Raw genomic sequence first — 14,223 nt, forward strand, 5'->3', positions numbered from 1 at the left:
GGAATCTCGCTTAACCCTTCTCCGCCTGCGCCCGCAGTGGGCCCGGCTGCAGGGGAGGCTGCGCTGCCAGCCAGGCTGCCCCTCCATCAGCGAAGCCGGGGCGCGAGTGGCAGTTGTTAGGGGGAAGCAGGGAGGCCACGGTTACGGCCTCAGATGCCCTTTGCACGGCACCCCCAGGGAGCCGGGGGGGCCACGGGTATGGCCTCAGATACCCTTTGCACGGCATCCCCAGGGAGATGGGGCGGGGGCACAGGTAGCCTTTGCAGGATCACCAGCACACTGCTGTGGAAGAGGGACGCACAGGGCCCTGCACCCTGATTGCTCCTGCTGCAACGGTGCCCTTGCCCAGGAGCTACTGCTGCAGCACGCCACTGCCTCCCTGAAATGGACCCCGGAGCATGAGAAGTCCCTGATGAGCCCAAACCCTCCTTCCCTGGGCGGCTGATGGACTGAGGTGTGCTGGGACGAGTCTTTGGGACCGGTGGCCTGGGTCCATGCCCAGCTGCCAGCACCGAGCCTGCTCCCAGGCCTGCTCCACAGCCAGGCCCGAGCTGGTCTGACAGGCTCAGGGCAGACGGGAAGGGAGAGGCCGCCTGCGGCTCAGGAATGTGCAGCCCTTATCTCTGGCTCCCCTGCAATCCTTGGGAGGGAATAACTCTCCGGAGTTTGCCTTTCTCTCGCTCTTACTCACCCTCTGCCCTGGGTGGAGCTTGATTCTCTCTGGCTCAGAGGTGCCCGTGAATCAGGCTGCAGGCACGTCCAGGGGAGCGGAGAGCCGGAGAGCACGACCCACCACCTGCCGTGGCTCACCTGGGAAGGTAGGAGAAGTGCCGGCACCTCCTGGGGTACCCGAATGGCCGCGGGAATTGGCGGGCAAAGAGCCGGGGAGGTCCTGTCCTGCTCCTCTGCACAGGGCTGGGCGCTCGGGATCTGGGGCAGGGACTTCTGCAGGCAGTCTGGGGGCAGGAGGTGGCCGCTTCAATGCAGAAAGGCTCCAGCAGCAGGAGCTCCCAGGCACGCCATGACTGCCCCCATGGGAGAAAGGAGAGTCCCAGGAGGAGAGGGGAGAGGCAAGGGAGGAGGGAGAACGTCCCAGCACAGACAGCAGGCTTTGGGGCTGGTGAGGGAAGAGACCTGTCAGTCTTCAGGTAGCCTGGTCAAAACTGCTTAGTGAATGCTTCACTGAACTTGTGTCCCGTCTCCTGTGAGAAAGCCCCAAGGAGTGGATATTTCCGAACTTATCCCAGTCTTCGGGAAGAGATCTTGCAGCCTGGCCCAGCTTCCCACAATAGAGCCTGAGCTGGCCTTCTGCTTGGGTGGGAAATGCTGTAGGGATGTGTGGTCAAGAGATTGGGACAAAGAGGACTTCACTGGTGGTAGTGCTGGAAAGGCCAAGGTCTGCAGTAGGCTAAGAGCCAAGAAACAGCTCCTGAGGCCCACCGCGCCTTTACTTGCTTTGACCTCACTCCACACGCATGGGTGTGTAGCTGTCTGCCGACATGGCCTGCAAGCAGCGACACAGACATTCATGCACGTACATGCAAAAGCACAGACAGATGCGTGTGGACACATGCGTGCACAGGCACACGTGCATATACTCACTAAGTTTTTCCACAGATGTGAGCCTGTCTGACAGACCTCAGGTTTTGTGTGTGAGCAGAGAGGAAGGGGAAGGTCTTGTGTTCCCATCACTCTAAATTGACTAACGTCAATAGAGGTCAATTATGGCTTTTGTCTGGCCTGAGGACCGAGGTTCTCTATCTTCTAAAACAGTTAGAGGGAGAGGAGGCACTTGGAAAGGGACAGAAGTGCCTATAGCATCCTTCTGCTGAAGACATCTAATTCATTAAAAGTTTCAATAAGCTCGTCTGTGATAGAGGCCAAACATACATGAGTAACAACTCTAGACAACAAACTAGCTCCAAAACAGAGCAGTGACAATTAAGCAGTGCAGAACACTGGTGGCCTGGGATCCCTTTGCACAGCCTACAATAGCATGTGCTTTCATTGGCTGAAGAGGCAAGCAGACAGAAAAAACATAGCATGAAAACATTCACCCTATTACAAGGCCACAGAAGGTCTGCAGTTTGGGGAGAGAAAGTTTTTTTCATTTGGGCCTAACTCCCATTTGTCTGAGGGGTTTAGAGTTGTATTTGAGGGACTAAAAGAGACCTGTATTTGCTGTCACCTGGCAGTGGAAATAGTAGTATTCTGAGGGAAAAAAAGTTATGCTCTTTGTGTGGTTGTAGGGAAAATTGCATGTCAAAAGAAAAAGTGAAAATGTCATGTACTAGAGTCTGGTATGATTGTGCCAGAGCAGTGTCATGCTTGAGGACAGAGACACCTCTGTTCTATAAATCATTTTTCAGGCAATCACAACTTTCCAAGCAACTGAAATTCACCTCCACACCTTGCAGTATTGGACTTCCTTGTATTTTTCAGTTAAATGGAACACTTTTGGACCACTTACCAGGCCCCGTTTGGCTGGATTTTTGTAACCCTAATGAGGAATAGGAATTTCATGACTGCATTTCTAAAATCAGGATGTGGGGGAAAGTAAAAGTGAAGGGCAGCATGTAGTTCTCCTCCAAATTATACCTTACGCTGTTGGACTTTTTCTTGAGGTTCTCTGGTTTAGACTTCCTCATACCTGCTACCTAGTAAATAAAAATGCAAGGAAAGGGATTGATTGAGAGAGAGTAAGCTTGGCATGAGCACTGCTGTCATAGACATGGCGCTTAGGGACATGGTTTAATGGTGGACTTGGCATTATTAGGTTAACAGTTGGATTCAGTGATCTTAATGGTCTTTTCCAATCTAAATGATTCTATGAATCTATCTCTTCAGGTAATCTGCTCTCTGTAAGAGGCCCCTTTTGCATGCAGGATCACATTTCATTTTTCAGTAGCTGTAAACAACAGCTTTTGTCCCAGTGACTCTCTACAGGTTGGATTTGCGCATGCCACTCCATACCCTTTATTGCATAGGACAGTTAAGATAGACACGCTGACAGGCTGTCTCAATAACCACTTCACAAGGAAAATTACGACATGTAATTTTTCTGCTACTTTTCCTTTCCTCTGGCCTGTAGGAAGATCCCCTGGACATTCTGAATGTCTGGCTAATTTTCTGATTATCCAGCAAAGAATATTTTGTGGGATCTCTTGCACTGACTATTAAGCAGGGGTGAGTGGGAGTCCAGTAGGTGTTCTGAGGTGCTGATTGGGCTCCCATTCTACTCTGCCACATGCCTGTAGCATTCAGTCCATTTACTACTCACCTTAGACACAAAAAGAGTTTATTATGCCAATTTGTAGGGTCTTCTGACAAATGTATGTAATATTGAAGATAAGGTTGTAATCCCTGGAAGCTCAGTGAATGAATTGATTAAATTAATTGAAGCAATTTCTCATCTGATGACCGTGACTTCAGATGAAGTGAAACTCCTAGACTACAGCAGGCAGACATACCATTTTTTAAAATGATGACTGAGATCTTTATAAGACCATCTAGAGTAAAGAACAGGATCACAGTCACTCAGGGTGATCAGTAGAGGCTGGCCAGGTGACCAAAAGAAAAGGCCTGGGGGCTGTATACATGACATTGTAACAGGAATAACAAATTCCATATTTTCATCTTTCAAACAAATTTTAACAGTAACAACAGGCTTTGAGCCTACAGCCTAAAACTGAAAGAACACTGAGAATGAGAACACAGAGACTTCAGCAGAAAATACAGAAAGGAAATTCGAAAAAGGAAAAATAATTGCTGTGAGGACTTAGCAGACACAGTGGTGGCTGAGAAAGGTTCTAATTCAGACTATTACCCAAATTTCACCGTACTGTTCTGGGGAATGTATCTGATCCTTGCTTGGTGAGAAGAGCAGGTAATAGGAAGGTAACCAGCATCCTTTGCCACAGCTCTTGTAAAATTTTCATGGCAATGCGCTATGGCTAAACCAGGAAATTCTGGGGTACACTTGAAAACTAAAGGTGCTACAGGCACATCACTGTGAGCTTGGCAAGTGAGAGGCCTTAAACTGAGAGATCCTTTCTCAGCACAAGTCCAATTCATAGTACAGAAAGCTAGCACATGTAGGAGTAGTTTCTGGAAAAGATGAGCATATCTGTCACTGTTAATATAGGTTATTCAGTCTGCTGTAGCAGGATTAGAAGGCACTAGCTGTCCCTCCATCACCCAATGCAGAATTAAAAAAACTCACACCTTAAACCATATGCCAGGAGACAGGTCCCTCCCCAAATCATTTACCTAGTACAACCTTTTCTTGAGAGCAAAGCAACATTTTCCATGTCTTATTGTCACAATGTCTGCTCAAGTAGTTTTACCTTAGGCATTACTGTCCTCTTATAAACCTGACCCTTCCAGAATATTAGCAATCCGTTTTCATATAATATTTTCTATTTTATCAGGCCAAATAATTTTTTTTTAAATAATTGATTTCTAAACTCCAGGGGTTCTAGATTTTTTGGAAACCTGAAAATTTTTCAGAGCCCACCATAAGAGATGTAAGTGATGTCATCAAACATGGTGCATGGCCCAGCTGTGGCCCACACGCTCCTGCCTGCTGGACCACTGTTTGGAAATTGCTGCTTTACATTTTTCTCATGGATGTACCATTTGCTGCTTCATTGACTCTCAAAATCATTTTGATTAATTTCTTGACCAGGGTTTGGGAGTCCTTCAAATGGTAATAGCACAGAGGGGTTTTGTGGCTGGCTGTGGAGTCCATCAGGCTAAAGTAAATTCTTCTGTCTGTGTTGCCTTTCTCTTCTTGCTGGTATCCAGGGCAATGAAAAGACAAGGTGTTTAAGCCCAGCAAATCGTGCCTATACTTGCACATAAGCATGGGGTCTCAGGCAGAGATCATATCTTACTAGCCTTTTCAAGCTCGAGTGATACAGCCTTGCTTCCTCTCAGGCAGTTCCCTCCGTTGGTGCATAAAGACCGACAAAGGCCTCAGCTTTTGGGAGTGTCTTGAAGCAGAGAAGCAGGTCCATCCAGGGAAGTGATCATCTGAGAGAGGCAGTCTGGGAACTTGCTGTGCAGGCAAAACACGTAACAACAAGCACTGGAGTCAGCATTGGGAAGGAAGATAGAGCCAGCCTGAGGTGCTGAGACATCAGCAGGGGCTGACATCAGGCAGCAGCAGATGGGAGAGAAAGGAAACATTGAGCCAGTTTCCTTTTGCTTAGACTGGATAAATACAGTCCATCGCTCTTGATTCACACCTGGCACAAAGAATCAAGAAAAATGCAGGTCCTTTTTTTTTTTTTCTTTAAATCTGCAAGGCATTCACTCAGCATAGCTGAAACTAGAATTTCATGCTAGTCTTTTAGGAAAAAACAACAGTTAAAAGTCCATTGAAATGGAACATAATATGGACAGGCAGCAAATGATGCACAAACCAACAGCTCTATACTTTTCCAGTTTCTGCTGTTAGTGTTAATCCAGAGGTAAAAGGAGAATTTTTACATCTAGCTTCATCTGTCAGTTACTTTTCCCTGCTCTGCCTACATTAAACATTTCCTTATGGTTGAATGTTTTTCTGTGCAGAGATAGTTGTAGACTGTGATCACATCTCTGCTTACTCTTTTGAATATTAAGAGGGTCTGATAGCTTTTGCAGATCACAAAAACTGAATGCTTGTGATAAGTATCAAAGCTAGTAAAGTCACTCCTGATCACACCAATGTGAACAGAAGCAGGCCTCAGGCCAAGCCAAAAGGAAATTTCCATTGGAGACTCCCTCCTCCAAAAAAGCTCTTGATAATTACACATGGATAGCTGCATGCTTCTTTCTCTCCTCCTGTTTCTCCCCTGCTAATGTTTTTTTGGCCGAGGAGGTGAGCGATTGCATTAGTACTCCCTGTGCAGAGGTGCGTTGGCACAGTAGCAACCAACCCAGTGTCTTTGGGAAAGCCCAGGCAGACGGGTGGAGGAGACCTTTGCTGCTGAGAGATTGAATTCTGCCTCTCATCAGCCTATTATATCAGCCTTCATCTCCCACTTGTTAAGTTTTCAACAAGCTCCTTCGTGCTCTCCTTTATCCACTGCCCCTAAGCATGGGAGGAGTTACTCATAAACAGCTACAAAGCCTACCTTCTTTTTCTCCTTCAGCTTCCTCCTGAAAAAAAACCCAACAGCTATCCTATATTAGCATGCTAAAAAGTAAGTTCTAAAGAACTGGTGTACTGAGTACTTGTTTCTTTCTATAGCCTTCTGTGTACCTGTCTGTGTTTGTCATTGTCCCATCTACTATACTTAGAGGAAGGATTTATTGGGAAGGAACTAAAGTTTGTAGTTTCGGTTCATTCATTATCTAATATAGTGAGGTTCTGATTATGACTGGTGTTCTTGATACTTCTAAATTTATGAACATGATTTTATGAAATGATTGCTTAGGATAGCAGAGAACTGCATGAAATGCCAAATAATGATAACAGCCTTCTAGAATGCATGGAGAGAAGATACTGTGGATCAGTGCTTTTTTTCCTGACTTAATGAAATACCAATTCTGAGTGACTGCAAAATCAGAGGAACAGTAAATGCAAAGTACTGCAGGGCTTGTATGGAGAAGATGGGAGCCCATGTGGTGACTTGTCAAATGATAAATGAAAGCTGGTCTGGAATCCCTGTAAAAATAAATTCACAAATATTTCATCTTGGTCCATGTGCTCTTCATGGAGGACCACACGGGCCACGCACATGGTTCCTTAACAGGCTTTTTCTTTATCTGTCTGATGCCAGTTACTGATGCCTGTCCTTTAGGCATTGTGATGGTTCTCCCATGCTTCTCCTTACGTTAAGAAACTCCATCAAAAGTTGTTTTTCAAATGTCCTTATAGAAGCTATCTGTAGTACAGTGCCTACAGACCACTTAATTCCACAACTGATTATATGTACAATACTAAATTTGCACATCTGCCAGTTGTTCCTTTGTACTTCTCGGCTCATTTTTCTCTTTCATCTGTTTATCATGTCTAATGGGGCCTAGATTATGAGACCATCTTAAGCAAGACGCAATTTAATAATTGCTGGTACTTCATCTAGTACAATGGGATTCTGACTCTTCATCAGAATCTTTTACTGTAACTGTGTATTCAACCAAACCATCAAGGCTGTTTGACTGTAGCCTCTTGGGATTCAGGAAAATCAATTGGTTGTCACTGGGGCAGTTCAGCAACAACAGGACTAAAAGAAAAAAACACAAAGCATAGTAATCCTATCCTATAAATGAGCAGGATGCTCATTGCTCCTTAGTGGTCAAAAAGCAAATGACATATTAGGAAAGGACTGGAATGTAAACACAATATATTTCACTTCCATCTTGCAGTTCCAGTCCCACCATCTCAAAAAAGAATACAGTAGAGTGAAACAAATTCGGAGAAGAAACTAGACTGGAGGATCATCAGAGGCACAGAACAGTTTCCATGTAAGAAACAGTTGAGTAAGTTAGGGTTCTCCATCTGGAAAGGTGATGAGTGACAGGAGAGTTGACAGATGTATAAAATCAGAGTGGCATGACACAGGTCAATAGATGCTGATCTTCCTATCTAGAGCAAAAACCAAAAGTACAAGCAGCAGATTCAAAAGAGAAGGAGACTGTTCTTGACTGTATTGCTGAGCTATAGGACTCCTTGCCTCTGGCTGTTATAGATGCTGAAATTTTATATGGGTTTAGGGAAACTCTGTGTGAGTTTATGGTAGCAAAATCCTTTGAAGCTATCTACAGTCATTAAAGCATATCTGGGTCAGGAGGTTCTTGAGCATCAAGTAGCTAAAACTGACTTAGAGAAGCTGGTGAAGCATCATAAATGCTTGGCCTGTCCCTATATGTTTTCCACATCATCTGTTCTTAGTCCCTGTTGGAGATGGGTTTCTAGGCTTGATGGACCTTTCATCCGATCCAGTACAGCTGATTTTATGTTCTGTTCTCCCAGGAACATACAGTAAAGTGAGGGTTCAGACATAATGAGAATGAAGCCTGGAGAGACTTAGAATTGGTGCACTCTTTATTTAGAGAAACCAGAAAGAAAATACAGAAATTGATATGAGTAAATGGCAGGTGAAATGCAAAGATGTTCAGAGGGGCTTTTACATTACAAAACATTTAGTATAGAAGAAGACAATACACAGGAGTATAAAGTATAGTATACTGCATGGAATAGGATTGGGAAAAACTAGATTCTTTCCAGAGGATTATAATCTAAATCGTCAGGATTTATGTGAGGAAAAGACATGTCAGTAATTTACACAGAGAAAATTGATGGAAATACGTTATTTTGAATACAGTTTCAGATTAAGGATGTGGGTGCACACAAAAACGCTGTACGCACAGGTGTGTCATCACAGAGTAACGATTACATAGCAGCTGTCTGCATGCATGTACCTTTACTTTATAATACCCTGCGGTAAATGTAAGGTATTACAGTTCACTTTTGTTGAAGAAGTAATCGTCTTTCATTCATGACAAGGAACGTGTATGGTGGGTACTGTGGATCATTATGTTTGTGCAAACTTAGTTTACTTCACAGTAATTTGATCACAAATCCATACCCTAATGGCCAGTTGTTAGCTGGATAAATATGCTAAAATCGTTTCAGGGAGTAAAAGTGCATTACTTTCAAAAGACCATTAATAAGATCTCTCATGAAGTTTACTGAAAGTAAGTGGTAATAAACACTGAAATTATTAAATCCAGAGATAATTGCAGGGAACTTTGGAAAAAAACTAACCAAGTGAGCTGAAAGGCCAAGATAATGCAAATGAAACCATGTACTGCCAGTGCAAGGTAATTTATACAAAGGAAAAACCCTGAACTAATTGTGTGGCCTCTGGGATTCAAGGAAATACACAGTTTTGGTTGGTGAAGGTGTAAGTATACTTATTTTAATAAGCTTTGACTTCTCCAAATCATCTAAATAAATGCTTTCTGAAATGTGATTAAAATCCTACATTATGCTAAATTAACAGGTCTTGCATTAGGTAGTTAATGAAATAGTAATTTATAATATCAATCATTAAAGAGAAGTTATTAATAATGTTCATTTCTATCAGACTTACCAGCAATTGAGTCCTTCTCCAGTGCTGCTCAGGAGTTCAATAAAATGTTTATGTAATCAGTAAATAGTCTAGTAAAGTTCAAGGGTAACACAAAGTTTGAGGAAACAGTAAATATGTTTATAAATCTCATATTTACTGAATAACACTAAAAATCACAATGCTGCTATCTGACTGAATGTATTTTAATACTGTCAGATATAAAATGATATACAGAAATCCAGAATGAAGGTTGCAATTATAGAATTGAAGATTCAGTGATGTGAGGATGAATTAAATTACCAGAAAAAGTTCATAGAATTCTTAAGGAAAAGCCACAAACATTGTCCAGGGACAGGAGACAAGCCCTACCAACAGGAGGTCTGTTCAATCTATCATGGAGAAAGCTGAGAAGTGATTTACACTGCATTTGAACAGGCAAAAAGAGCTGGTATTAGGTAATTTGTCAATCGTGTGAATAGAGGCATTATAATACAGTTAAAATGTGAAGTTAAAGATTACTTTGTGAAATAAGATGTATTTTCACTGCAATGAAAGGAAATGAACACTGAAGTCACTCGCTAAGAAAAAGGTTGTTTCACAGCTATTTGTTTTTTTAATAATCTTTCTAATATATATATTAAAATATAGTTACTGGGAGGAATGTTATCGCCTATGTGTACAAGTGATTAGGGTGTTCAGGCTGAAAGATTGTTTGGGTCTTTTTTGCCCTTTATATCTGCACTCTTCTACTCTACTCCGCTGTGCTTTTCTCTACTCTATCAGTCAGGCCTTTTGTAGAGTAGGACTGTGTGCTGCATGCTAATCATGGCTACTGCTCTTCCATCTATACATTAAAATCGCAATGATAACCAAGTCTCATATTGTAGGACTTCTCTGAAGGAGTCAGGAAATAGTTTTCCTCATTGCACAACTGGGTAAATGTATTTAGGGCTTTTCGTCTTCCTTTGACCCAGCTGACCACAGGTACAGAGGCAGAATGGGATAGTGAAATGCTGAGTTGCAATATGCAAGCCAGCTACTCATTGACTTGCAATATTCATAGAATCATAGCATCATAGAACAGGTTGGGTTGGAAGGGACCTTAAAGATCATCCAGTTCCAACCCCCCTTACCATGAGCAGGGACACCTTCTGCTAGACCAGTTTGCTCAAAGCCCCATTCAGCCTGGCCCTGAACACTTCCAGGGATGGGGCATCCATCAGCCTCTCCGGGCAACCTGGTCCAGTGTCTCACCACCCTCACAGTGAAGACTTTCTTCCTTACATCTAATCTAAATCTGCCCTCTTTCAGTTTAAAGCCATTACCCCTTGTCCCATCACTACATGCCCTTGTAAAAAGGTAATCCTAAGCTAATGGTCTGCAGTATTACATCAGATGATATAATAGCCCCCCTTCATGTACTCCTAATCTTTTAAAAAGCAGTTGTGATATACACTAGACAACAGACAGTTCAAAATTAAAATAGGCACTTTAAATTACTAAGAAGTTTTGTTTCAAAAAAATCATCATTGGATAGATTTGTTTTTAACAGACTTGCACAAAGTTCAGTGTTACATTTTATCGCTAATATTTTGATCAATGAAGTATAAAAACACTTGTGATAAAGCTTTTAGGTACTTGGTTATTGGGAAAGTAAGTAAAGACAGAAGATAGGGCAGGTGTACAGAGCAACTTAGATCACTTGATAAGCTGATGCATCACAATTAGTTATTACACATACTAACTAAGAATCCATTTCTTATTTATAAAAAGGAAACTGTATCCCAACAACCACTGCAAAAACTAATGGGTAGCAGAGTAGCCAATGAGCTGCAGTGCAATGCCATGGCAACATCCACGGATGTACAAGCAGGAATAGGGAGGCAGTTTTGTCTCAAATACAGCATTGGTAAGAGAAACATTGGAATATTGTGTTCAGCTGTGATCCTGCATTTTAAAATGGACCTGCAACAGAGTACAGAAGAACTATTAGTACAATTTGATGTGTCACAAAATGTTGTACAGTAATGGTAGGATTCATCAGCATTGATGAGGGTGTCTACTTTAGTGTGAGACGATTACTCACTTCACTGTATTGACTAGATTTTGGTGGTTGGCAATAGTAGTATGGACATCAGACATCCATGGAGATGTTCTGCAATGAAGATGCCTGAAGTTGAGTGAGACCGATCTGTCGTACTGTAGAAGTTAGGTTTGAAAGTACAACTGAGAGGATAAAGGTAATCTTGGAGTTAAAAAAATTGAAGACTGAGCACTGAAGCTCTGGAAGACTGATTTGTTAACGTCTCTGGGAGAAACATTAAGAGAAGACTTGGCCAAATGTAAGCATCTATATTAGAAGATGAATCTCAACCCATGCTCTGATTTTATTCACTTATTCTCCATCAAGTATAAAGGGGAACACAAGGCAATTAGCTTGCGTGTAGGCATGTTATACACCTGCATTTATTTAATGAATCTGACCCTTGAGGAGCAATCCTGGTTCCTAGACTTTGGTGTTTAGTGTCATTTTAGGTGCCTTAGGGTATCCAAAACACAGCAGATGTGGCACAAGCCCTATGAGAGACTCACTCCCTTCTTGACCAGCAGCTGGAGGCCAGGCAAGATGCCTTAGGGCATCTGAAGTGACATTAAACACCTGTGTGTAGACACCTGAATTGCTCCCCTGGTTATAGTTTGTTTGCACTTTATTTATATTTAATTTACTCAAGGTTTAAGGGCTAGGTGCTGGAAAGAAGTTAGAATTCTTCCCCTTGCTACCTAATTTGGCTTCTGGAATTTTTCTTTCAATCTTCCTTTAAGACAACAGGGACTGAACAGCAGGATAAGTATTGGCACATGCCAGTATGCTTAGTGGTCTCAGAGAACTTCTCAGGTCCCATATTGGTGTGTTCTGCTCATAAAATCAAGTTTAAAACAATTGCTAGTATTTTTTCCAGGTCATATTGGCAGGATGTAATAGGAGTCCTCTGCTTTCTTGTACAATATAGGGGCAGTACTCTTCCTGGGATGCTTTTCCTGATAAAGTTGCAGCTGCTGAAGCCATGAGAGACATCGGTGGTATACCTGAGCTTTCCTGTTCTCTTCTGGTAGTACATTGTAGGTTTTATGGTTCTGGAGCTTTTGTACTAAGGGTCTTTAGGGTCTTACTTTTTCCAGTACTTGTCATGTAAATGGAAGGAGGGATGTTCAGTAGTTCCTTTTGGACTGATCATATGTCACATAGCTTGTTCACAGTTGCAGATGCTGGATTTATGTGATCTCTTCTCCTCCTGTAACCATATACAGTTCAGTTCCTGAACTATAGCTGGACTACAGAATATCTTAATAACCTTCATAAAGACCCTCAAGGGCAATGTAGGGGTGCCACACATTAGTCTTTTTAGCATCTTCATTTTTCACTGAATTCCCTATAGGTTGTGTCATAAAAATTTGTAAACTGTGACTAGCAATTAAAATAAAATTAAATTCCTAATTAAATAAAATAAACAAGCATATAAATAAGTTAAATTCTCTATTAACCAGTAGTTACAGGCTTCCATATACATTTGGTATATTTCCAGTTGTGGCTTAGTTTCTTTGACACTTATAGTGGTTCAGATTTTCAAAAATACGACATCTGTCTTTTTCTGGGGTGAATGAAGCTGCAGATAATAGATTTGCAGGTGAAGTTCAAGGAAAGAGGCAACTTCTTGGAGTCCCTCTTTTGTTTTAGATGCCACCATAATCTAGGAAAATACAGCCATCACGCAAGAATACTAGTAAATAATGTGTGCTCTAATCTTATGTCACTCTGGACTGAAGAAATGGAACCAAGGCATAAAAGCAAAGAATTGCTGACTTTAATGAGAGCCTTTGACAATCGGTTCAAAGGAAGTAAGGGCCCACATGGGCTATGCATGTCACAGAGCTCTCGCGCAAATTTTGCTGCTTCTGCCAAATAATTCCTTCATTTTGCTTTTCCAGGCCTCCTACATGACAACAGCCAAAGGTTTAAGAGAGAATGAGAAAGTACTTATACTCAGCTGCCCTTCCTGGCATTATACATCCTGAATGCCCTACAAAATAAACGAATATGTAGTTCTAGAGCCAAACAATAACAAGGGAACACTGCATACTTAATAATATATCTCATCTTCTCTAAGGCATGTGAAGTGATAATTCCACAAAATCCAGCATTGCACTGTGGTAACTGACACATTTTGAATGGATCAAAACTAGTTAACATAGATGTAAAGAGGCAGTAGTTTAAAAAAACAGTTCTATCTTAGAAACCTCACTATGGCAAACAAATATTGGCCATAAATGGTATGTTATAATTTTCACCTAATTTGTAGGGGAATTACTTATCAAATGATGGATTATTTGACCTAGAACTAGAGACACAGCCTTGCAGTTGGCAGCTTAACAACATCAAATTTGAACCAGCATCTCAGAGTTCTGCCAGTTGCAGATAGCTATTCCCAGGAGTTGCAACTTAGCAAAAAAAACCATAAAAAATACCTTACCTAAATGCAGAATCTAGATGAATTCCGCAAGATGGACAGTAGCAGGAGTGTACTTGCAAAGACTGCAAGCAAGTGCATGGAATCCAAAAGCTCGGGTGACTCTGCTTCCTCATAGTGAATTAGCATTCTTAGCAGAGCTTCTGCCTAGGAGCTACCTAGATCACTTTTGCAAAGTTTTATTTATTCATTGACCTGAGATCAGCTCATGCTTACCATACTGATGAAAGATAATAACCTTTGAGGTTCCAGTTAACTTTTCCCCTTCTGCTTAAATTGACAGGGAAGTAGTTTGAAAGACTACTGAAAGAGTATCAATCATTTTGTGCATCTCTTGTCATGCAAAGCATAGAAGCATGTAGATAGACAGCAGCACATGAGAAGCTAGAAGGAGATTATTGGGATGATGCCAATGCTAAGTGTTCCTGAGAGACTTCTTCACAGAAATTACCCATACTTTTTAAGGCTTAGAAATGGTGTAACACAAATGCACCGTATGAATTATATATATTTTTTTATATATATATAAACCAGCATTCTTCATGCAAACTGAGAATTCATCAACCTAGTATAGTTCTTGTTGCAGATCAGGGAATTAAAGCATGCCAACCAATTAACAGAATCATAGAATCATA

The 14,223-nt window shown here is 41.9% G+C and overlaps 1 protein-coding gene across 1 annotated transcript in view; it reads left to right on the forward strand.

The window, feature by feature from the left end:
- The first annotated feature begins 494 nt into the window (after positions 1 to 494).
- Positions 495 to 14,223, forward strand: part of FAM83H (family with sequence similarity 83 member H) — a 34,032-nt gene continuing 20,303 nt past the window's right edge. Inside the window, exon 1 of the mRNA XM_069780360.1 lies at positions 495 to 818. The gene's annotated coding sequence lies outside the window, so the exon portion shown is untranslated. The remainder of the gene's footprint in view (positions 819 to 14,223) is intronic.

Source organism: Haliaeetus albicilla, chromosome 3 (genome assembly GCF_947461875.1).
Source record: "Haliaeetus albicilla chromosome 3, bHalAlb1.1, whole genome shotgun sequence".
In the NCBI taxonomy this organism is placed as follows: domain Eukaryota; kingdom Metazoa; phylum Chordata; class Aves; order Accipitriformes; family Accipitridae; genus Haliaeetus; species Haliaeetus albicilla.